Below are 26,510 nucleotides of genomic sequence, written 5' to 3'. Positions count from 1 at the left end.
GAAGTCGTGTTGACCTCTTTTGTTCCTAATACCAGATTTGAATTGACGCGACTTTGACACCAGGTAGCCTAGGACAACAAAAAATAAAAGCGTGTACTATATGACAGTGATAGACCGTTTCGTCAACATGAAAGTGCGGAGGATGGCTTTGGTGAGTCAACATGTTTTTCTACTTGCACGCACACACATGCACACAGAAATCAGAACCATGGACAGCCACATCATATTTAGCTTACGTTGACTGGACTAAATAGTTTTTGGTGTCTTTTAGTTGTCACTGTATTAGACTACGCAGAGGTAATTTGATGATGCTGAAATGTTGAAGTTGAAATGGGGCTGGAATAGTGGAGGCAGGTCCTGTTTTCTTTGCGACTTGCGGTAACTCGCTGTGGTTCTAAATGAATAGTTGTTTAGTGGTCCGAAAATGTCGGAAACATTAACTTGCTTGACCATGCTGTAGGTCATGTAACTGTATGTTACTGTACATGCAATATGCTTTGTGGACTTCACTGGACAGAGGTTGCTATCCGGTTTTGTGATAAAACAAAGGTGTGGTTGAATTTATTCTGCCACTGTTTCTTCTGATTTTCTCGGCCTATATATCACGGTCGCAAGGCATATGAATTAACAGGTTATAGAGCAAACAACGCAATTATCACAACACATAGGTTGTAATATGGCTTTTTTGGGGGGGAGGGATTTTACCTACGCACCGCTACTGGTTACCCGGTGTCGTGACGAGATTGCTGTCTAGTCAGCAACCAATAAATATATGCATCATCCCTACCACACTTCCGATACTCAGCGCAGCTCAAGCAATTTCTCCTAATTTCAACACATTCAAATAAATAGAGGACGTGTACCAGAGACGCGTTAGTTGGGAATTGTGGGTGCGCATTCGGACTGTGTTATCCCCGCTGATGCCATGGTGGTCTCAGACAGGGTTGGCAGGTGAAGCTAACATTTCTAGCCCAATGACCACTCAAAACTAGCCCAAAAGGCCTGAAAACTAGCCCAATATATTTTTGTTCACAGCAAGAGAGGAGTTGCCATATTTATACAATAGACCCTTTTACCATAAAGTTATTGAGCCAATTAAGAAGGAATATCATAGTAACTTGTAATGATGTTAGAAGCAAAATTAGGGTTTCCTCAAAATAATAATTATTGCACGCTATGACATGACGTAATAAAGGAATTTGAATATGTGGCAAGAGAAAAGATAAATCTCCTTTATTAAACTTGCCAGATCATTATCCATCAATGGATGTCGATTTAACTCGTTTGACTGCTATGATTAAGCAATAAGGCACAAGGGGATATGGTATATGGCCAATATGTGTCTTGGAGGGCGGGTAGTTTTCCCCCGATAATACGTTCGGCAGACCGCACCACCCTCTGGTGCAGTTGCCGTACCAGGTGGTGATACAGCTCGACAGGATGCTCTCAATTGTGCATCTGTAAAAGTTTGTGAGGGTTTTAGGTGCCAAGCCGAATTTCTTCAGCCTCCTGAGGTTGAAGAGGCTCTGTTGCGCCTTCTTCACCACACTGTCTGCGTGGGTGGACCATTTCAGTTTGTCAGTGATGTGTACTCCAAGGAACGTGAAGCTTTCCACCTTCTCCACTGCGGTCACGTCGATGTGGATGGGGGGTGCACCCTCTGCAAACATTTCGAAAAACCTGTTTTCACTTTGTCATTATGGGGTATTGTGCGTATATTGATGAGGATTTTTTTTATTTAATCAATTTTAAAATAAGGCTGTAATGTAACAAAATGTGGAAAAAAACAAGGGGTCTGAATATTTTCAGAATGCACTGTACACTAACGTTTCTTTCAATTGTATTGGGTTGCACAAAAACAGTCCTTGGTAATAAAAGTCCTGCAGGTGTGCCATATGTGGACAAAAAAGGAATAACTTGTGGGGGACTTACTGTATTTTGACATGAGGTAAGCACAGAGGAAGTGGGTCTACAGCAGACCCACATTTGGAAAGTCTGTTTAGTAATATAGTTATTTTTATATTTTGCCTCAAATTGCACCCGTCATAATGATCTTCCTGCCTACCGGCACAGTAAGTTTAAATGGAATTGTGTTGAACTTCTGGCTTCCCATACTGTTTTTGTGCCACCCAATACAATTGAAAGCAATGCTACTGTATGTAAGTACACCCGCGTTGCTAAAAGCACCTAGCTTGTCAGTAGCCCAATAATGGACTAAAGGAGCCTAACGTTAACATAATTTAATTTACTCCTTACAGTCAGTCCAAGGACCTTACATGTTCTGTTTAGAGGTGAATTGGCTGTGGCAGCAAAAAACTCAATCTAAGCGTTAATCGATTCTTAATTGCAGTACGGTTCTAGAAACATAAAGCCCTCTACCTTTAGATCACATAAGAATTATTTCACAAATGCAAAATATACTTACTGTTTTAACTGGTTTTAACACAGTTGCAGCCAAAAGTATTTTTCAGTGACAACACGTTTGTGGTATCCTTCTTCTGTTTACACACAGGTGTTTGGAGTCGCAGATAGCTAATTTGCACAGGTGTTCGACTCTGTCTTCCGTCTGTTTTCTGTAAACAAGTGCTGTAACATGGAAATATGGCTGTGTGGGAACCCTATAAATGTGTGTAGTAATTTAACCTTTAGTTTTTTGAAAATTATTTCTCGCTGATATGAAAGATACATTCCTTATGTTTCCAAAACCGTATCTCAAGCGATGCATGTTAAAGTTTAGAGCAAGCGTCGGGGCTCTTAACAAAACTCCCCCGGCCAGAAGATACTATCATCAATAGGCGTTAAAGGTAGTTAGCGTCTATGAATGGGCTAGCTTATTAGCTACCTGCAAACAGCAGGGGCACTGACAGTCAGCCAAATTTCAACCAATGGTTCAGTTTAACATCAGTGTATGATCTAACTTTGTGACATGTCCTTTCCACAGTTGCAAGCCAGTGTCTACCATAGGTCTCTAGACGGTACCAAATCCATACTTTAATTTGCTCTAAAATGAGCCACTCACTGATAACCTCTACCATTTTGCCAATTCTCCTGGTTGGCGAACTTAAGAGACTAAAACTAGAGTGACATTGTTTGGTTTTCCAAGATGGATGTGGGGAACCTGGGGATCTCTCAGTCCCAGGTGTTTCTCAACTACAGCCCCCGTGGCGGCCATCCTGTCACAGTGACACCGACACATGTCTCAGTCTGCATGGTGTGACCACTATAGCTGCCTAAGGCCTGAGTGGGGATAATACACCACACTGTTGGGTTACGTATGCCCCATCTCAAACCAAGTCAAATCCAAATCCTTTAAGTTCTACAGGTGCCTAGGATTGGGCAGTATAGTCTCCTCCCATGTCCTCTCCTATTCCATCATAAGCAGCAAAAGCCATAAGATTCCAGGACCTGGACCAGTTATGAAGGTTAGAAAGAAATCACAGACATATTTATCTTTATAGTGTTTCAGGCCCTATGTATTCTTCTAATGGCAGGACTGGAGCTGGCCCAACTGTGGTGTTTGTTGTTGCGCAGCTAACAGCACATCTATGCTAGGTTCTCTTTGCAGCCCCACTCTTTGCTGAGGGCAAGGCAGTTATGCTCTGTGCTAGGCTGAACAGTGCTTTGCGTGTGTGTTAGTGCTCAGCGGCTAATCACATAGGCTACTATTGCGTGTGTTGGTTTGATCTGAAAGAATGCAGTATCCCACATCAGGGATCAGATTAGTGGGGCCATAGCTTCACATTCCTCTCTAGAAGGTGTAGACGGTGAGGAAAATTGTGTTATTCCCTGGCCTCTTGCTTTGGAAGAACAACTCATTTAACTAATTTAAACGATAAGAATCATCTAAACGATAAGAATCATTTTCATAGCCGATCAACTCTTAATGATCGGCTATGAAAAGCCAACTGAGAGACCTGAGCCCTAGGACCATACGTCGGGACTACCGGCCGTGGTGACTCCTTGCTGTCCCCAGTCCGCCTGGCCTTGCTGCTATTCCAGTTTCAACTGTTCTGCCTGCGGTTATGGAACCCCTACCTGTCCCAGACCTGCTGTTTTCAACTCTTAATGATCGGCTATGAAAAGCCAACTGAGATTTATTCCTGATTATTATTTGACCATGCTTGTCACTTATGAACATTTTTGAACATCTTGGCATGGTTCTGTTATAATCTTCACCCGGCACAGCCAGAAGAGGACTGGCCACCCCTCATAGCCTGGTTCCTCTCTAGGTTTCTTCCTAGGTTTTCGCCTTTCTAGGGAGTTTTTCCTAGCCACCGTGCTTCTACACCTGCATTACTAGCTGTTTGGGGTTTTAGGCTGGGTTTCTGTACAGCACTTCGAGATATTAGCTGATGTAAGAAGGGCTATATAAAATAAAATTGATTGAAAATTGATCTAGCCTATCTACTGGCTTGTGCGCTCACATTTTCACTGCATGGCCTCTATGGCACTTTCAGGTTGTGCAGTTTCCAACAGCAAATGTGTCATGTAGGAATGGGTGCCTCTGTCAGGAGATCCAACGAGTGTCCACCTGTGTTTTACGTTTTCAGGTGGAGTCTGATGTTGTTTTGTGCTCTGCCTGTCTAGGTAGAGTCTGAATTATGAGGTGTTCTACTTGTCTAGGTGGTGTCTGATGTAACTTCCCTTGTGTAGGTTGAGTCTCCCCCTGGGCACACAGCGTGTGATGAGGCGGTTAGAGAGGGGCCTAAGAGCACCCTGAGCTCTGGGAAGATGGTGGCTCTGGCAGCAGGGCTGTGTGTAGGAGTGATGGTGGGATACATTGTCTACTGACAAATCAAAAGCACCAGCCGTTAGTCTCCTCTGTCTCATTCATACTAGATACAGGTGGTTTCATAATCTATACTGTAATAGGGAGGGATTGTGGGCTATCTGAAGTGGTGTCTGTCTGTTATTTGTAGCTCCTCTGCTGGCCAACACCGAAGAGTCCAGGATGTCGGTACCTCTGGAGATGTACAGGAACATTGACAAGTACCAAGCCTCCTTCGTGGACCTGGTCAATGTCCTACTACCTCTTCTCTTACTATTTCATCATATTGTCAGGCTTTGTGTGGAACATGGGTGTGGAGGATTGTTTTTGTTCTTATCTCCTCTTTTCTCAATTTCACCTGTCCCTCTCCCTCCCTCTTTCTCTCTCCATCCAGGTCCAAAAGTCCGTTGCCCACGTGAGGTTGCTGTCAGCTGTTTCCTTCTGCAGGGCTCACCACAGCAGGTGCTGCTGGCCAGGTGTGCTCTGGTGAACCTGGCCACAGACTGTGAGACCACCACTGACGTCATGGAGGTGCCCCAGACCGCTTTCCGACACATCATAGGTAACGAGAGAGGATTATCTTCCTATCAGTCCATAAAAGGACTTTGTTGTGTAGTTTCAAAATACTTATGTTCCATTTCTCGCCTTTTGATAAATATAAATCATATGAATGATGATGGATGAATTATACTGCTGTGTGCTTCAGGTCGTGGAGGAGAGTCTCTGAAGCTCATCACCAGGACAACAGGAGCCAGAATAATCTGTCCCAGGGAGATTGGGCGGGGCCTAGAGGAGAAGGGCAAGGTGTCAATCACAGGGATGAGAATGGAGGTCAGACAGGCCAAGGTGAGGGCAAGAATACTTATCTGCTGCAGTGTTATAACCAGCTATGATCTGCCTTACTGGTGTACCTTTACTCATGTACTTAACTTAATACTCTTTAAAACAATACTTTGTTTATTCTTCCTATAGGAGCTGATCATGTAGAAGGTATTCAAGTACGATACTGTGAGAAGGAGGATTACCCAGTCCTCCGCACTGCGCCAGAAACGACGACCCTTCGAGCCCCAAGGTCAAAGTCCAGAGGTAAACAAAAAGGTCAAACACATCCCTTTTCTTGGCTGCAGAAATCCTGTAATAGTAGTCAAGTAGTGGCCAATACACTCAGATGCTCAAACACATGCCTTTAACTGTTAACCAATATAGGTACAGTTGGGTCCGAAATGATTGACACCCTTGATAAAGATGAGCAATAATGACCGTATGAAAATAAATAATACAAATACGGAGCTATATTGTATGCAACAAAAATGGGGAAATATATTATTTTATACCAGGGGTATTCAACCGGGGGTCTGCAGAGGTACTGCAGGGGGTCCGCGAAAATATATATAAAAAGTGAATTACATACAGTAGAAAAGAGGAGAATATCTTCTTTCTGATGATGTCAACTTTATTTCTCAACTCCTAATATTGAGCAAATTACACTCATTTCAGTATCTGACATATGCTGTTTAACCAGCTAAACAGCTGCTCTTAGCGGAAATGTGTTTGGAGTCACCTTTCTAGCTAATAGGCTATGTTAGAGTTTACACTTCGTCTTCCAATTATAATGTGGGGAGGTCAAAATAATGAAAAACCAAATCTATTCATTTTAAAATGTTGATTACTTCCTTGCCATTATCATTCACCTGATGATCAAATCACATTTTTATTTGTCAAATGCTAAGTAGACAACAGGTGTAGACTAACAGTGAAATGCTTACTTACGGGTCCATTTCCAATGCAGAGTTAAAGATAAGATATAAAGAATAGAAATAGTGACACAAGGAATAAATACTTAAGTGATAATGCCCGAGAAGCCGGGTGCCAATATATCCTCCAAACATCGGCTTCGAGGGCATTATCACTTTTATACAATGGGTTACCAACATATTCAAATAATGATTGACATATTTTCATTAAAAATGTTATTTTGATGAATTTATCCATACTATTTAATCCTTCCACAAGATATAGTCCCGACACAAATCTAGGGTTGCCCAAGCCGGCTGGTCGTTCATTCTGTCGGTTCAGTTGCTAGAGACGTGATCCAGTCGTTTGTTCTAAATGTTCCATTGCCATACTGGCTGGCAACGTTCTTATCCCTTGCTTGCTAGCTAGCTAACTATGGCTGACTTACAGTCACATCAAAAAGACCCATCCATTGTTTAATTGCCACCCATTGTATAAAGAGTGAATAACTAATCCAAATAAAGATAAAAAATAACATGGCTATATATAGGGAGTAGAAAAGAACATGGCTATATAAAGGTAGTACCAGTACCGAGTCGATGTGCTGGGGTACGAGGTAATTGAGATAGCTATGCACTGTACATACAGGTAGGGGTAAAGTGAGTAGGCAACAGGATAGATAATAGACAGTAGTGTGTGTGTGTGTGTGTGTGTAGGCTTATGTAGTGTGTCTAAGTGTTTTCTATTTAGCAGTCTTGTTTAGAAGTCTTATGGCTTGGGGGTAGAAGCTGTTCAGGGTCTTGTTGGTCCAGACTTGGTGAACTAGTACCGCTTGCTGTGCGGTAGCAGAGAGAACAGTCTGTGGCTTGGGTCGCTGGAGTCTTTGACAATTTATTGGGCCTACCTCTGACACCGCCTGCTATAGAGGTCCTGGATGGCAGGGAGCTCGGCCCTAGTGATGTACTGGGCAGTACGCACTACCCTCTGTAGCGCCTTGCGATTGGATGCCAAGCAGTTACCGTACCAAGCGTTGATGCAGCCAGTGAAGATGCTCTCGATGGTGCAGCTGTATACCTTTTTGAGGATATGAGGGCCCATGCCAAATCTTTTCAGCCTCCTGAGGGGAAGAGGCGATGTCATGCCCTCTTCACGACTGTGTTGGTGTGTTTGGGCCATGATAGATCATTAGTGATGTGGACACCGAGGAACCTGAAGCTCTCGATATGCTCTACTACAGCCCGTCGGTGTGAATGGGGGCGTGCTCGGCAAATCGGTTTCCTGTAGCCCACGATCAGCTCCTTTGTCTTACTGACATTGAGGGAGAGGTTGTTGTCCTGGCACCACACTGCCAGGTCTCTGACCACCTCCCTATAGGCTGTGTCATAGTCGTCAGTGATCAGGCCTACCACTGTCGTGTCGTCGACAAACTTTGTGCGGCCACGCAGTCGTGGGTGAACATGGAGTACATGAGGTGACTAAGCACGCATCCCTGAGGGGCCCCCGTGTTGAGGGTCAGCGTGGCGGATGTGTTGTTGCCTACCCTCAACACCTGGGGGCGGCCCGTCAGGAAGTCCAGGATTAAGTTGCAGAGGGAGGTGTTCAGTCCCAGGGACCTTAGCTTAGTGATGAGCTTCGAGGGCATACTTTTGTTGAACGCTGAGCTGTACTCAATGAACAGCATTCTCATGTAGGTGTTCCTTTTGTCCAAGTGGGAAAGGGCCGTGTGGAGGGCAATAGAGACTGCGTCATCTGTGGATCTGTTGGGGCGATATGCAAATTGGATCCAGGGTATCTGGGATGATGGTGTTGATATGAGCCATGACCAGCCTTTCAAAACATTTTGTGGCTACAGATGTGAGTGCTACGGGGCTATAGTAATTTAACAGATTACCTTGGCTTTTCTGGGCACAGGGACTATGGTGGTCTGGTTGAAACAGGTAGGTATTACAGACTTGGTCAGGGAGAGGTTGAAAATGTCAGGTTGATCCTGGTGCTGACGAAGATGGTGGCCTCGCGACTAGCTCTTAGGAAACTTTGCGGTATTACATTTTTTTTTATTATTCTTTACATTATTAGCTCAGAAAGTGTTTTGTATCATTACATACAGCCAGGAAAAACTATTGGATATCAGAGCAGCGGTAACTCACCAGCATTACGACCAGGAATACGCATTTCCCGAAGCAGATCCTTTGTTTGCTCTCCCCAGGGCAATTGAACTGATTCCAGCGGCTGACCTAAAACATCGCCAGTGGAGGAGAGGCACTTGGAGCGGCCTGCTGTTCGACTTAGGAGGCGCGCACACCACCCACCTCTTCTAAGTATACTACTCGCTAATGTTCAGTCTCTGGTTAACAAGGTCGATGAGCTCCGGGCAAGGATTTCTTTCCAGAGAGACATCAAGGCCTGTAACATACTTTGTTTCACGGAAACATGGCTCTCTGGGGATATTCTGTCAAAACCGGTCCAGCCAGATGGGTTCTCAGTTCATCGCGCAGACAGGAATATATATCTCTCCGGGAAGCAGAAGGGCGGAGGTGTTCACCCGACCTAGAATACCTCACAATCAAATGCCGACCATATTATCTCCCAAGAGATTTTTCTTCGGTTATAGTCACGGCCGTGTATATCCCCCCTCAAGCCGATACCACGACGGCCCTCAAAGAACTTCACTGGACTTTATGCAAACTGGAAACAACATATCCTGAGGCTGCATTTATTGTAGCCGGGGATTTTAACAAAGCAAATTTGAGGACTAGGCTGCCAAAGTTCTATCAACATATCGACTGTTGTACTCGCACTGCTAAAATCCTTGACCATTGCTATTCAAACTTCCGGGATGGTTATAAGGCCCTCCCCTGCCCTCCTTTCGGCAAATCTGACCACGACTCCATTTTGCTCCTCCCTTCCTATAGGCAGAAACTCAATCAGGAAGTACCCGTGCTAAGGACTATTCAACGCTGGTCTGACCAATCGGAATCCACGCTTCAAGATTGTTTTGATCACCCGGACTGGGATATGTTCCGGTTTAGCTTGCGAAAATAATTTAGACGAATACACTAAAACGGGGACTGAGTTTATCAGGAAGTGTATAGGTGATGTTGTGCCCACTGTGACTTTTAAAACCTACCCTAACCAGAAACTGGATAGATGGCAGCATTCGCGCAAAACTGAAAGTGCGAACCACCGCATTTAACCAAGGTGACTGGGAATATGGCAGAATACAAACAGTGTAGCTACTCACTCCGCAAGGCAATTAAACTGGCAAAACATCAGTATAGAGACAAAGTGGAGTCGCAATTCAATGGCTCAGATACGAGACGTATGTGGCAGGGTTTACAGACAATCATGGACTACAAAAGGAAAACCAGCCACGTCGCCGACACCGACATCTCGCTTCCAGACAAGCTAAACACCTTCTTCGCCCACTTTGAGGATAACACAGTGCCACCGACGAGGCCCACTACCAAGGACTGAGGCCTCTCCTTCTCCGTGGCCGACATGAGTTAGACATTTAAGCATGTTAACCCCCGCAAGGCTGCCGGCCCAGACGGCATCCCTAGCCGCGTCCTCAGAGAATGCGCAGACCCAGCTGGTGTTTTTACGGACATATTCAATATCTCCCTTTCCCAGTCTGCTGTCGCCACATGCTTCAAGATGGCCACCATTGTTCCTGTAGCCAAGAAAGCAAAGGTAACTGAACTAAATGACTATCGCCCCGTAGCACTCACTTCTGTCATCATGAAGTGCTTTGAGAGACTAGTCAAGGATCATATCACCTCTACCTTACCTGTCACCCTAGACCCACTTCAATTTGCTTACCGCCCCAATAGATCCACAGACGATACAATCGCCATCACACGGCACGCTGCCCTATCCCATCTGGACAAGAGGAATACCTATGTAAGAATGCTGTTCATTGACTATAGCTCAGCATTCAACACCAAAGTAAGCTCAAGGTCCTGGGTCTGAACCCCGCCCTATGCAACTGGGTCCTGGACTTCCTGACGGGCCGCCCCCAGGTGGTGAAGGTAGGAAACAACATCTCCACTTCGCTGATCCTCAACACTGGGGCCCCACAAGGGTGCGTGCTCAGCCCCCTCCTGTACTCCCTGTTCACCCATGACTGCATGGCCAAGCACGCCTCCAACTCAATCATCAAGTTTGCAGACGACACAACAGTAGTAGGCTTGATTACCAACAATGACGAGACCGCCTACAGGGAGGAGGTGAGGGCTCTGGGAGTGTGGTGCCAGGAAAATAACCTCTCACTCAATGTCAACAAAACAAAAGAGATGATCGTGGACTTCAGGAAACAGCAGAGGGTGCACCCCTCTATCCACATCGACGGAACCGCAGTGGAGAAGGTGGAAAGCTTCAAGTTCCTTGGCGTACACATCACTGACAAACTGAAATGGTCCACCCACGCAGACAGTGTGATAAAGAAGGCGCAACAGAGCCTCTTCAACCTCAGGAAGTTGAAGAAATTTGGCTTGGCACCTAAAAAACTTTTACAGATGCACAATTGAGAGCATCCTGTCGGGATGTATCACCACCTGGTACGGCAACTGCAACGCCCGCAAGCGCAGGGCTCTCCAGAGGGTGGTGCGGTCTGCTGAACGCATTACCGGGGGCAAACTACTCGCCCTCCAAGACACCTACAGCACCCGATGTCACAGGAAGGCCAATAAGATCATCAAGGACATCAACCACCCGAGCCACTGCCTGTTCATCCCTTTCCCAGTCTGCTGTCGCCACATGCTTCAAGATGGCCACCATTGTTCCTGTAGCCAAGAAAGCAAAGGTAACTGAACTAAATGACTATCGCCCCGTAGCACTCACTTCTGTCATCATGAAGTGCTTTGAGAGACTAGTCAAGGATCATATCACCTCTACCTTACCTGTCACCCTAGACCCACTTCAATTTGCTTACCGCCCCAATAGATCCACAGACGATACAATCGCCATCACACGGCACGCTGCCCTATCCCATCTGGACAAGAGGAATACCTATGTAAGAATGCTGTTCATTGACTATAGCTCAGCATTCAACACCAAAGTAAGCTCAAGGTCCTGGGTCTGAACCCCGCCCTATGCAACTGGGTCCTGGACTTCCTGACGGGCCGCCCCCAGGTGGTGAAGGTAGGAAACAACATCTCCACTTCGCTGATCCTCAACACTGGGGCCCCACAAGGGTGCGTGCTCAGCCCCCTCCTGTACTCCCTGTTCACCCATGACTGCATGGCCAAGCACGCCTCCAACTCAATCATCAAGTTTGCAGACGACACAACAGTAGTAGGCTTGATTACCAACAATGACGAGACCGCCTACAGGGAGGAGGTGAGGGCTCTGGGAGTGTGGTGCCAGGAAAATAACCTCTCACTCAACGTCAACAAAACAAAAGAGATGATCGTGGACTTCAGGAAACAGCTGAGGGTGCACCCCTCTATCCACATCGACGGAACCGCAGTGGAGAAGGTGGAAAGCTTCAAGTTCAATCAATCAATCAATCAATTTTATTTTATATAGCCCTTCTTACATCAGCTAATATCTCGAAGTGCTGTACAGAAACCCAGCCTAAAACCCCAAACAGCTAGTAATGCAGGTGTAGAAGCACGGTGGCTAGGAAAAACTCCCTAGAAAGGCAAAACCTAGGAAGAAACCTAGAGAGGAACCAGGCTATGAGGGGTGGCCAGTCCTCTTCTGGCTGTGCCGGGTGGAGATTATAACAGAACCATGCCAAGATGTTCAAAAATGTTCATAAGTGACAAGCATGGTCAAATAATAATCAGGAATAAATCTCAGTTGGCTTTTCATAGCCGATCATTAGAGTTTAAAACAGCAGGTCTGGGACAGGTAGGGGTTCCATAACCGCAGGCAGAACAGTTTAAACTGGAATAGCAGCAAGGCCAGGCGGACTGGGGATAGCAAGGAGTCACCACGGCCGGTAGTCCCGACGTATGGTCCTAGGGCTCAGGTCTCTCAGTTGGCTTTTCATAGCCGATCATTTAGAGTTGAAAACAGCAGGTCTGGGACAGGTAGGGGTTTCGTAGCCGCAGGCAGAACAGTTGAAACTGGAATAGCAGCAAGGCCAGGCGGACTGGGGGCAGCAGGGTGTCATCATGCCCGGTAGTCCTGACGTATGGTCCTAGGGCTCAGGTTCTCAGAGAGAAAGAGAGAACGAGAGAATTAGAGAGAGCATACTTAAATTCACACAGGACACTGGATAAGACAGGAGAAGTACTCCAGGTATAACCAACTAACCCCAGCCCCCCGACACATAAACTACTGCAGCATAAATACTGGAGGCTGAGACAGGAGCGGTCCGGAGACACTGTGGCCCCATCCGAAGAAACCCCCGGACAGGGCCAAACAGGAAGGATATAACCCCACCCACTCCGCCAAAGCACAGCCCCCGCACCACTAGAGGGATATCCCCAACCACCAACTTACAATCCTGAGACAAGGCCGAGTATAGCCCACAGAGGTCTCCACCACAGCACAAACCAAGGGGGGGGGGGGCGCCAACCCAGACAGGAAGATCACGTCAGTAACTCAACCCACTCAAGTGACGCACCCCTCCCAGGGACGGCATGAAAGAGCACCAGCAGGCCAGTGACTCAGCCCCTGCAACAGGGTTAGAGGCAGAGAACCCCAGTGGAGAGGGGAACCGGCCTGGCAGAGACAGCAAGGGCTGTTCGTTGCTCCAGCCTTTCCGTTCACCTTCACACTCCTGGGCCAGACTACACTCAATCATATGACCTACTGAAGAGTTCCTTGGCGTACACATCACTGACAAACTGAAATGGTCCACCCACGCAGACAGTGTGATAAAGAAGGAGCAACAGAGCCTCTTCAACCTCAGGAGGTTGAAGAAATTTGGCTTGGCACCTAAAAAACTTTTACAGATGCACAATTGAGAGCATCCTGTCGGGATGTATCACCACCTGGTATGGCAACTGCAACGCCCGCAAGCGCAGGGCTCTCCAGAGGGTGGTGCGGTCTGCTGAACGCATTACCGGGGGCAAACTACTCGCCCTCCAAGACACCTACAGCACCCGATGTCACAGGAAGGCCAATAAGATCATCAAGGACATCAACCACCCGAGCCACTGCCTGTTCATCCCGCTATCATCCAGAAGGCGAGGTCAGTACAGGTGCATCAAAGCTGGGACAGAGAGAATGAAAAGCAGCTTCTATTTCAAGGCCATCAGACTGTTAAATAGCCATCACTAGCACATTAGAGGCTGCTGCTGCCTATTGAAATTGCTTGTCACTTTAGGAAATGGAACACTAGTCACTTTAATAATGTTTACATATCATGCACTACTCATCACATATGTATATACTGTATTCTATTCTATAATATTCTACTGTATCTTAGTCCATGCCGCTCTGTCATTGCTTGTCCATATATGTACAGTGAGGTAAAAAAGTATTTGATCCCGTGCTGATTTTGTACGTTTGCGAACTGACAAAGAAATGATCAGTCTATAATTTTAATGGCAGGTTTATTTGAACAGTGAGAGACAGAATAACAACAAAAAAATCCAGAAAAACGCATGTCAAAAATGTTATAAATTGATTTGCTTTTTAATGAGGGAAATAAGTGTTTGACCCCCTCTCAATCAGAAAGATTTCTGGCTCCCAGGTTTTTTTATACAGGTAACGAGCTGAGATTAGGAGCACACTCTTAAAGGGAATGCTTCTAATATCAGCTTGTTACCTGTATAAAGACATCTGTCCACAGAAGCAATCAATCAATCAGATTCCAAACTCTCCACCATGGCCAAGACCAAAGAGCTCTCCAAGGATGTCAGGGACAAGATTGTAGACCTACACAAGGCTGGAATTGGCTACAAGACCATCGCCAAGCAGCTTGGTGAGAAGGTGACAACAGTTGGTGCGATTATTCGCAAATGGAATCAGCCCAGAACTACACGGGAGGATCTTGTCAATGATCTCAAGGCAGCTGGGACCATAGTCACCAAGAAAACAATTGGTAACACACTACGCCGTGAAGGACTGAAATCCTGCAGCGCCCGCAAGGTCCCCCTGCTCAAGAAAGCACATATACAGGGCCGTCTGAAGTTTTCCAATGAACATCTGAATGATTCAGAGGAGAACTGGGTGACAGTGTTGTGGTCAGATGAGACCAAAATCGAGCTCTTTGGCATCAACTCAACTCGCCGTGTTTGGAGGAGGAGGAATGCTGCCTATGACCCCAAGAACACCATCCCCACCGTCAAACATGGAGGTGGAAACATTATGCTTTGGGGGTATTTTTCTGCTAAGGGGACAGGACAACTTCACCGCATCAAAGGGACGATGAACGGGGCCATGTACCATCAAATCTTGGGTGAGAACCTCCTTCCCTCAGCCATGGCATTGAAAATGGGTCGTGGATGGGTATTCCAGCATGACAATGACCCAAAACACACGGCCAAGGCAACAAAGGAGTGGCTCAAGAAGAAGCACATTAAGGTCCTGGAGTGGCCTAGCCAGTCTCCAGACCTTAATCCCATCGAAAATCTGTGGAGGGAGCTGAAGGTTTGTGTTGCCAAACGTCAGCCTCGAAACCTTAATGACTTGGAGAAGATCTGCAAAGAGGAGTGGAACAAAATCCCTCCTGAGATGTGTGCAAACCTGGTGGCCAACTACAAGAAACGTCTGACCTCTGTGATTGCCAACAAGGGTTTTGCCACCAAGTACTAAGTCATGTTTTGCAGAGGGGTCAAATACTTATTTCCCTCATTAAAATGCTAATCAATTTATAACATTTTTGACATGCGTTTTTCTGGATTTCTTTGTTGTTATTTTGTCTCTCACTGTTCAAATAAACCTACCATTGAAATTATAGACTGATCATGTCTTTGTCAGCGGGCAAACGTACAAAATCAGCAGGGGATCAAACATTTTTTCCCTCACTGTATATATTCTTAAATTCCATTCCTTACTAGATTTGTGTGTTTTGGGTATATGTTGTGAAATTGTTAGATATTACTTGTTAGATATTACTGCACTGTCGGAGCTAGAAACACAAGCATTTTGCGAAACACGTGTATGTGACAAATAACATTTGGCTATGAAAAATATAGATAAACTCTTGGTAAATGCTATGATCTACAGCGTATCATGAGGTATTCTAACTCAAGCTAGCAGAAGCTAGAGACTTCCTTAATATTAGAGATTGTGCACCAGCTGTTGTTAACAAAGACACGCACACCCCCGCCCTTGAGTTTACAAGACGCTGCCGTTCTGTCCTGCCGAAGCGTTGAAAAAACAGCTAGACTTATTTGAACCATGTCCTCATTCAGCCATGACTCTGTGTAGTATAGGATATTACAGTTCTTCAGATTCCGTTGACAGGATAGTCTTGAACAGAGCTCGTCTAGTTTGGTTTCCAGTGATTGTACATTCGCCAATAGAACAGAGGGTAGAGGCGGTATATTCTCTCGCCCCCACGTCGGCCTCTATATCGTCGTCTTTTCCTATTCTGAGTGTCGGGGATTAGGGCCTGGTCCTGAGTGAGCAGTATTCCTGCGCGGCCGAGTCATTGAAGTAGAATTCTTCATCCAAATCGAGGTTAGTGAACGCTGTTCTGATGTCCAGAAGCTCTTTTCAGTCATAGGAAACGATGGCGGAAACATTATGTACAGAATAAATTAAGATCAGCGCAAGAAAACACACAAAATAAGACAAGACGTTTGTTTTGCTAACGTATGATGGGGGTCTCTGGGTTGCCGGTTTGCCTGGGACGGGGTCCCTGGGCAAGAAAAGGTTGAAGACCAGGATCTGGGTTCTGGAGGAGCTGCAGCACGCCTGATAAATTGAAATACATTTGCCAAAGTTATATAGTTACTGCTGTCTGTTCAGAGATATATTAAATAATTCAGAATAGCCTACTACACCATGAGAAAGCCTAAAATGTTGCCACAGAGGATCAATAGCTTCTTTTAAAAATAGCCTATCTGTGGAGTGTATCCCAATAACAAGGCAAAGCCTACAGTCAGGAACGCGCTGCAAATCTGTCAGTGAACAAACAGCATGCAGACAAAACTGGCCTATCGCAATATTTCAAATAGCCTACAATTGCGGGAAAACACAGGTTGGAAAGCAAATTGCTCCTGCTGAAAAGAGAATACTCTAATCTGTCAGCTGTAGGCTACCAAAATATTTGATTTCCAAATATTGTTTTACAAAGTAAAACAAGAGAGAGAGGCTTTTGGCACGAGTGCATAGGCCATCACCAGTGAGTGGGTGAGTCAGTCAAACTGGAAAGCATTTTTAGGACTATAATTCCTCATCATATTGTAGCTTACAATATGTCTCCACACACCTAGGTCTAGGCTATTGATGGATTCAAGACAAGGTCGTTTTCATTGTTCTCAGATTCTCAGTTTGTCAGTGTCAAAGTAGCGTGTCATTTCGGTCATTTGTGCGGTATGATGGTGCTTTCAAGACAACTGGGAACTCTGAAAAGAACTAGGTAGAATCATGACGTCAGTGAACTTCAGGTTGGAAAGACGGAGCTTTAGATAGAGGCCAGAGTTCCCCATTTGGAATTCCGAGTTGGATGACAGTTCAAAACTTATTTTCCAAGTCGGAACTAGTTTGTTCCCGATTTCCTAGTTGTCTTGAACGCACTGAAGTCGGAAGTCTGAGATTTCCCAGCTTGGAGTTCCCAGTTGTTTTGAACTTGGCATTAAAAAATATTATTCCAAAGTCTCCAGTCATGTAAAATGACGTAGAATTGCATGAAATGCGTTTATAAAAGGCCCAAAATATTCCGGACCCTAGGCCCCAAAAATTATTTTCCATGTATGCAACTTCTGTAAGTGCCTCTACTGCTCTATGCCACTACGCAAATGTGATGATATGCATGCAATGCTTTATTATAAAGGTTATTTATTTTTATTTGTTTATGCATTCCGGTACCTCAGAGCTCCCCAGGTCACCCCCCTCTCGCGCTCACTTTTTGTTCCGGCACCTCCAGATTTACAAATGAAGCACTGTGAAGACTATTGTTTTATACTAATACAATTGCTCAGAGAAAGAGATGTTGTTTACCACGTAACCTTAAAAAAAATAATATTCTTATAAATAAAGTTGTCAAAAGTTTAGTATTTGGTCTCATATTCCTAGCACACAATGACTACATCAAGCTTGTGACTCTACAAACTTGTTGGATGCATTTGCAGTTTCTTTTGGTTGTGTTTTAGATTATTTTGTGCCCAATAGAAATGCCTGGCTGCCCTAGAGCAAGGCACTTAACTCTAATTGCTCCTGTAAGTCGCTCTGGGTAAGAGCGTCTGCTAAATGACTAAAAAAAAAGATCATACCCCCAAGACATGCTAATGTCTCACCATTGGCAATAACAGGGGAGGTTAGCATGTCTTGGGAGTATGATCATTGACCCTCTGTAACTTTCTCATTCATCATTTTTCAGGATTATCCGTAAATTTGTAGAGTCACAAGCTTGATGTAGCCATTGCGTGCTAGGAATATGGGACCAAATACAAAATGTTGTACTACTTTATTTATAAGAATCTTTAGGGGTGTCAATAATAATAAGTCATTATTGTTCATATTTATCAATTGTGTCAATAATTTCGGAACCAACTGTATGTATTAGAGCATCTGGGTGTGTGGACCTTACTCTGTTACTACAAAGTTCAGTGGTAACTGAGATCAAACCCAGACAGGAGCTGAAGCCGGAGGAGGCTCCACAATCTTTCAGCGTGAAGGAAGAGGGGCTGGTCCAGGCTAACGGAACCTCTGCCCAGGCAGCAGGAGAGGAGGTACAGCTGGCTAGAGAGGCACGAGAGGAGGAGATGGAGGAGGATGAAATCGTCTCACCTGACTCACTATCAGAGGTTTTCAAATTCGAAAGTAAGTTTGGAAGTTTTGAAAATGTGGCTTTTTGAATAGTTACCCATTTGAAATTGACTGTACAATACTGAGATTAATACAAGTGCGCTCTCATTGATACTACAAACTTAGTCAAAAATCATTGACTACGGAATTAGTTTTCCTATTCCCTGCACCACATAGAGGGACAATGCAATGGTGTGCATGTTGATATTTTCTCTCAAATATATCTCCCTTTCTCTTGTCCTGTCCAGTTCCCAGTCCAGACCTGAGATTCCAGCCAGATGGGCACCTGCAAGTGTATGTGTCAGCGTCAGAGAACCCCCACCACTTCTGGATCCAGATTCTGGGGCTGGACAAACTTTCTGCCGAGATGAGCCGATTCTACAGCAACGGAACCCTGCAGGTCAGTCATACATTGCTTGCGTTCTTTAGACACCAAACAGACAAATGGATTGAAGCAGGGTGGGACTATTTGGTATTTTCCAATAAAAGCACTCATTTTTGTTTTCTGTTGCTAAATGTTTTCTGTTGCTACATGTTGTATGTTACTAAATGTTTTCCGTTGTGTGCCCTAATGAGCATTACTTCCTAGATTCCACCTTCAATGAACCACAAAAATAGAACAGTGTCCAGAGCTGACACTATTATTTTATTCTACATTACAGAGAAACATGTCTTTTTTTATACAATATGTTTCTATAGTGTTGAACTGTAGTGTTGAGCCCTGTGTGTGACATCTCCAGGAGCAGCGAGTGGAGACCATTATGGTGGGGGACATTGTGGCTGCTCCCTACCGGGACTATGGCAACTGGAACAGGCGAGGGTCCTGGGGGTGATGGGCTCTGGCTTGGTGGACCTCGACTATGTCGACTTTGCAGACAATATAGAACTACCCAGGGACAGTCTACGAAGTATGAGGTGAGAAGTCAGGGTTATGAGGTTAGGGCTCAGAAATAAATAATTTTGTTTCCAAGAAAGAGCTGGACAATAAATTCCAGCACTCTTTGTTGTATTGCGAAAGTAATAAATAATAGATGAAAGCTGTTACTCTAATAGCTGTTAGCTATTTGGCCAATGGTCTTGTCTTCTCTCATGCCCCTTTAAGGAATTACTTCCTCAGCCTACCATTCCAGGCCATCGAGTGCAGCTTAGCTGGAGTTAACCCAGCAGGCGAGGTGTGGAGCGAGGAAGCGCTGGATGACTTTGACTGCCTGACGTACGTTGCCGAGTAGAGACCCCTTCTGGTCAAACTGTGCAGCTACACCCACTCTGAGCTCTCCTGGCCCAGTGTACAGCTCTACGACAACACAGAGGGCAAGGTCAGTACTAAACTGGACTGGGGTGGAAAATGGCACTGTATGTCTCGCCTATCTCTTACTCTATCTCATTCACTCACACACTCTCTCTCTCCATCCCTCTCACTTTCAGGGTCTTACAGGCCCAGTCTCTCTCCCTGTGTGTGTTATCGCTTTCTCTCTCATTTACATTTTACATTTACATTTACGTCATTTAGCAGATGCTCTTATCCAGAGCGACTTACAAATTGGTGCATTCACCTTATAGCCAGTGGGATAACCACTTTACAATATGTTTTTTTAATTTTTTTAAATATTTATTTTATTTTTCTCCCTGGGGAATGCATTGTCATTTGTCTCTTTCCGTGACATCCCCCTTTGTGTGTCTGACTGGTCTCTTGTTCTCTCTCTGTCAGACTGTGGATCTAGGAGAGGAGCTGGTGAGTCTTGGCCATGCTGTGCCTAACCAGGATAATGGTAACGGTAGGGGCAACAGGGACGACCCCGGATCTACAGCATCTCAAACAGCAAATATATAGACAATGGAAGGCAGGTTTCATCAGCGCATCACACACCACTTTGGAATGAGCTGGAGGCAGTATGCATTTTGAAAACATATACTTAATTGTTTGAAACCTGAACGTTTTACAACATATTATGAGGCATGTCTTACTTCGCTTCAAAGTAACCTAGTCAAAATCAGACCATATCTGTGGAGGCAATTATTTATTTACTTATCTTTTGGTACTTTTTACCCCTTTTTTTCCCCAATTTCGTGATATCCAATTGGTAGTTAGTCTTGTCCCATCATTACAACTCCCGTACGGACTCGGGAGAGGCAAAGGTCGAGAGCCATGCGTCCTCTGGCACTGCTTCTTGACACACTGCCCGCTTAACCCGGAAGCCAGTCGCACCAATGTGTCGGAGGAAACACCGTACAGCTGGCGACCGAAGTCAGCGTACATGCGGCCGACCGCCACAAGGAGTCGCTAAAGCGCAATGGGACAAGGACATCCCACCCGGCCAAACCCTCCCCTAACCCGGACGATGCTGGGCCAATTATGCACCGCATCATGGGTCTCCCGGTTGCAGCCGGCTGCGACACAGCCCGGGATCGAACCTGGATCTGTAGTGACGCCTCTAGCAATGCGATGCAGTGCCTTAGACCTCTGCACCACTCAGGAGGCCCCGGAGCCAAAGGCACAATCCTAGTCATATTAGCAACCCATGCTAGTTTTTGCATATTAGATCTCACCTCTTTCAAATTTTCTAAAGGATATTTTCATCTTGGTCACATGATATCCGTCACATGAAACCGCTCGCATGTGCGGAGCGCTTTTGACAGTGGTGTTTTCCCGCTAATTGAATTATCGTGCGCATTGCTGTACTTATAATGTCAATAAATAATACACTGAACAAAAATATAAACGCAACATGGAACAATTTCAAAGATTTTACTGAGTTACAGTTCATATAATGAAATCAGTCAGTTAAAATAAATAAATTAGGCCCTAATTTCATATGACTTGGAATACAGATACAGTTGAAGTCGGAAGTTTACATACACTTAGGTTGGAGTCATTAAAACTTGTTTTTCAACCACTCCACAACTTTCTTCTTAACAAACTATAGTTTTGGCAAATCGGTTAGGACATCTACTTTGTGCATGACACAAGTAATTTTTTCAACAATTGTTTACAGTCAGATTATTTCACTTATAATTCACTGTATCACAATTCCAGTGGGTCAGAAGTTTACATACACTAAGTTGACTGTGCCTTTAAACAGCTTGGAAAATTCAGAAAAATGATGTCATGGCTTTAGAAGCTTCTGATAGGCTAATTTACATAATTTGAGTCAATTGGAGGTGTACCTGTGGATGTATTTCAAGGCCTACCTTCAAACTCAGTGCCTCTTTGCTTGACATCATGGGAAAATCAAAAGAAATCAGCCAAGACCTCAGAAAAACAATTGTAGACCTCCACAAGTCTGGTTCATCCTTGGGAGCAATTTCCAAACGCCTGAAAGTACCACGTTCATCTGTACAAAAAATAGTATGCAAGTATAAACACCATGGGACCACACAGCCGTCATACCGCTCAGGAAGGAGACGCATTCTGTCTCCTAGAAATGAACGTACTTTGGTGCGAAAAGTGCAAATCAATCCCAGAACAACAGCAAAGGACCTTGTGAAGATGCTGGAGGAAACGGGTACAAAAGTATCTATATCCACAGTAAAACGAGTCCTATATCGACATAACCTGAAAGGCCGCTCAGCAAGGAAGAAGCCACTGCTCCAAAACCGCCATAAAAAAGCCAGACTATGGTTTGCAACTGCACATGGGGACAAAGATCATACTTTTTTGAGAAATGTCCTCTGGTCTGATGAAACAAAAATAGAACTGTTTGGCCATAATGACCATCGTTATGTTTGGAGGAAAAAGGGGGTTACTTGCAAGCCGAAGAACACCATCCCAACCGTGAAGCACGGGGGTGGTAGCATCATGCTGTGGGGGTGCTTTGCTGCAGGAGGGACTGGTGCACTTCACAAAATACATGGCATCATGAGGAAGGAAAATTATGTGAATATATTGAAGCAACATCTGAAGACATCAGTCAGGAAGTTAAAGCTTGGTCGCAAATGGAGGCCTACAAGGAGGCCTACAAACCTGACTCAGTTACACCTGCTCTGTCAGGAGGAATGGGCCAAAATTCACCCAACTTATTGTGGGAAGCTTGTGGAAGGCTACCCGAAACATTTTAAAGGCAATGCTACCAAATACTAATTGAGTGTATGTAAACTTCTGACCCACTGGGAATGTGATGAAAGAAATAAAAGCTGAAATAAATCATTCTCTCTACTATTATTCTGACATTTCACATTCTTAAAATAAAATGGTGATCCTAAATGACCTAAGACAGGGAATTTTTACTAGGATTAAATGTCAGGAATTGTGAAAAACTGAGTTTAAATGTATTTGGCTAAGGTGTATGTAAACTTCCGACTTCAACTGTATGCTTCTGTTGGTCTCAGGGTTTTTTTTAAAGGTAGCGCCGTGGATCAGAAAACCAGTCAGTGACCACCATTTGCCTCATGCAGTGCGACACATCTCCTTCGCATGTGTCCTCCTTATACTTCCTCTTCCTCATTGTCTCTGGAGGTCTTGACCTCTGCGTTGGGTTCGGTCACGCTGAGCGACATAGTCTTCCTGGAGGGCTTCAGTTATGTCAGGGATGAGGAATGTGACATAACCTCGTCTTCTGGAGAAGTGGAGACAACTGGGGGAAACTCAACTTGGTCGTTGAATAGAGACAACAATCTGGAGGACGAGGAGAGCAGCAGCAAGGGGGCCATCAGCATCGGTTCAACTCTTTCTACCTCCCTCACACATGAGTACCGGTGGCTGGGGGAGGGAGAGGGCAGACATGGGGTTGGAGAGGATAGCACTGAAAATCCTAGTGTAGTTGTGGTTAGCAATAGTAGTAGTACATGCAGCAGTGGGAGTGATATTATCTACAGTATATGATGGCAACAGACAAGACCTGCAGGGGAACAGGAAAGCAAGAAGACAACCACAGCCTTTCATGCAGTTATGTTATGCCTTGTGCTGCTATGCTTTTAATTGTTGTTAATGTGATAAATTGCTGAGGAGAGAACAGATGGAGAGAAAGAAGAAAGAAGCCGTATGCCAGTATTGTTTAAATAGATTAAGCACTGTGATATGAGCCATTGGAGCCCTAAATACAGTGCCTTCAGAAAGTATTCATACCACTTGACTTATTCCTTATTTTGTTTTACACCCACCTACACACAACACCCCATAATGACAAAGTGAAAACATGTTTTTATAAATGTTTTAAAATGTATTGAAATGAAATACAGAAATCTCTCATTCACAAAAGTATTCACACCACTGAGTCAATACATGTTAGAATCAACTCCAGTGTATATTTGGCTTTGTGTTTTAGGTTATTGTCCTGCTGAAAGGCGAATGTCTCCCAGTGTCTGTTGGAAAGCAGACGGTACCAGGTTTTCCTCCAGGATTTTGCCTGTGCTTAGCTCTATTCTGTTTCTTTTTATCGTAAAAAACTCCCTAGTTCTTGCCGATGACGAGCATGACCATAACATGATGCAGCCACCACCATGCTTGAAAATACTGAAGATTGGTACTTAGTGATGTGTTGTGTTGGATTTGCCCCAAACATACCGCTTTGCATTCAGGACTTAAAGTTAATTTCTTTGCCACATTTTTTGCAGTATTACTTTAGTGCCTTATTACAAACAGGATGCATGTTTTGGAATATTTTTTACTCTGTACAGGCTTCCTTCTTTTCACTCTGTCATTTAGGTTAGTATTGTGGAGTAACTACAATGTTGTTGTTCCATCCTCAGCTTTCTCCTATCATAGCCATTAAACTCTGTAACTGATTTAAAGTCACCATTGGCCTCATGGTGAAATCCCTGAGCAGTTTCCTTCCTCTCCGGCAACTGAGTGAGGAAGGACACCTGTATCATTGTAGTGACGGGGTGTATTGATACACCATCCAAAGTGTAATGAATAACTTCACCATGCTCCAAGGGATATTCAATGTCTGCTTTTTTTCTTTTTTCTTTACCAATCTACCAGTATGTGCCCTTCTTTTTTTAATGTTATTATTATTTTGTAATATATTAAAACATACAATGTACTTGCAGTGAAGCTGCTCAACATCTACATCGCTTTCAGTCATCTAACAGACTCCCATCCAGAGCGACCCACAGAAGCAACCAGGGTCAACGCCCTGCTCAAGGGCACGTCGATAGATCTCCCACAAGATCAAAAACGGGGACCCGAACCAGCGACCTATCAGCAACCGGCCCAAGCTCCCAACCGCCAAGCCACCAGCCCTCCAAGACCCCCCCACAATTCACCTAAGAGCTGCCACTCAACCGTCCGATGTATGTGCATTTGAGTGAGAGTGTGTGTATATGCATGTGTACAAACACCTGCACGGCATCAGCCTCAGGCAAACAGGTATTAGCTGTAACACTGCCCCTCAGTGTCATTCAAACATACTTTTGTTTTGTTTTATTTGGACTTTATTTTTTGACTTTTATCTTTGACTTTCATTCTATCCCCTACCAAGCAACTCCACTCCCACTTTTCTCCAATTCCATATCCCAACCCTCAGCTTCCCTCAGCCCATCCCTCCTGTCTCTGCTGGCCACCCTCTTCGGATTTCTACGCACCATATATCTTTCAACTATGCTGTGATGTTTAACATACAATTTGAATCTATCTAATCGAATAGAATCCACAGATTGCGAGTTGAAGATAAATATTTTTACTATATTAGTAATTGACTGACCAGGTCTCTCCAGATCTCTCAACAATACTATTTATACGGTCTTTTTAGATCAATGTTATGTATTTTCAGCCATTCCTGAAACTGAGACCAGAAACAGCTACCTGAGGGCAATACCAAAACAAATGGTCTATTGATTCTGTATCCTCACCACAAAATCTGCAGAGCTGTGATGATTGTATGCCCCAAATATTCAACATTTTGTGGTGGCAAGAATTCTGTACAATAATTTTACCTGAAAAGCACAAAGTCTTGAATCTTGCGTTGTTTTAAATATCAACTCATACACCTTGTACCATGGAATCTGTACATCAGAAATCTCTTCACAACTATTTTGCAATCTGTATGGCACAGCTGTCAACATCCTGGTCCTCAAATGACACTGGTATACTTTCTTATTTATGCTATTTTTATTCCTCCGCCAGTTTTGATCCTTTATATTGGGCAGACAGACCAGTTCCCTAGTACCTCCTCCCGCTGCTACCTGCCTCCTCCATTTTTGGGGTAATGCTGTAATCAATTGGTTGTAATCTTAGATTGAGCAGACCTTCTCATACAATTCTGAAAACTCCATGAACTCTACCATTCCAATTTACAATATCATTTAAAAAACAAATACCCTTTTCAAATATCTTTACCATAAATACAGGTATTTTATCAACCAGGTTTTATCAATAGGTGCCCTTCTTTGCGAGGCATTGGAAAACCTCCCTGGTCTTTGTGGTTGAAACTGTGTTTGAAATTCACTGCTCGACTGAGGGACCTTACATATAATTGTATGTGAGGGGTACAGAGATGAGGTAGTCGTTCAAAAATCACGTTAACCACTATTATTTCACAGAGTGAGTCCATGCAACTTATTATGTGACTTGTTAAGCAAATTTTTACTCCTGAACTTATTTAGGCTGCCATAACAATGGGGTTGAATAAGACATTTCAGCTTTTCATTTTTAATTAATTTGTAAAAATGTCAAAACACAGTTCCACTTTGACATTATGGGGTATTGTGTGTAGGCCAGTGATACAAAATCTAAATTTAATCCATTTAAAATGCAGGCTGTAACACAACAACATTTTGAAAAAGTCTAGGGGTGAAGGCACCGTAGGTAATTGTGGCTGATGTTTGGATTGTGTTGTTTGGTTTTTACTTATTTTCTATCTGTATCTAAATGAAAATGTAAGCCTCTGTAATATTGTGCTTCAGATGTTTATGTTGCCAAAAAAGAATAAAGATATATTACACTTAAAGATATTTCAATGTAAGAAGGCTGTTCTGTTTTATTTCAAAGTACACTACAAATTCCTTTTACAGTATCTTGAATCTGAACCTTTTGCTTGTTCACTTTGATATTTTTACTTTTATGATCAAAGATTGTGGTAAGTTAGTAAACTATTTACATGACAAGAGGGATGGTCTGTTTTGTTTTCTGCAACTCTCGTTCAACCCTGACCAATCATAGCAATGTGGGTTAAACTCGCGCGTGCGCGTTCGATAC

At 44.2% G+C, this 26,510-nt stretch overlaps 1 pseudogene across 1 annotated transcript; it reads left to right on the top strand.

Moving 5' to 3' along the window:
* The first annotated feature begins 3,103 nt into the window (after positions 1-3,103).
* On the top strand, positions 3,104-20,207 carry LOC311100555 (tudor and KH domain-containing protein-like; annotated as a pseudogene). The gene is made up of 11 exons: positions 3,104-3,211; positions 4,654-4,756; positions 4,920-5,014; positions 5,216-5,330; positions 5,475-5,614; positions 5,741-5,751; positions 18,174-18,391; positions 18,625-18,776; positions 19,117-19,291; positions 19,479-19,692; positions 20,085-20,207. The product of its transcript is annotated as a tudor and KH domain-containing protein-like (transcript).
* Positions 20,208-26,510: the final 6,303 nt, after the last annotated feature.

This window comes from Coregonus lavaretus (assembly GCF_964263955.1).
Source record: "Coregonus lavaretus genome assembly, chromosome: 25".
NCBI lineage: Eukaryota > Metazoa > Chordata > Actinopteri > Salmoniformes > Salmonidae > Coregonus > Coregonus lavaretus.
The sequence above is the reverse complement of the archived record's forward strand: the minus strand, read 5'-3'. Positions and strand labels throughout refer to the sequence as shown.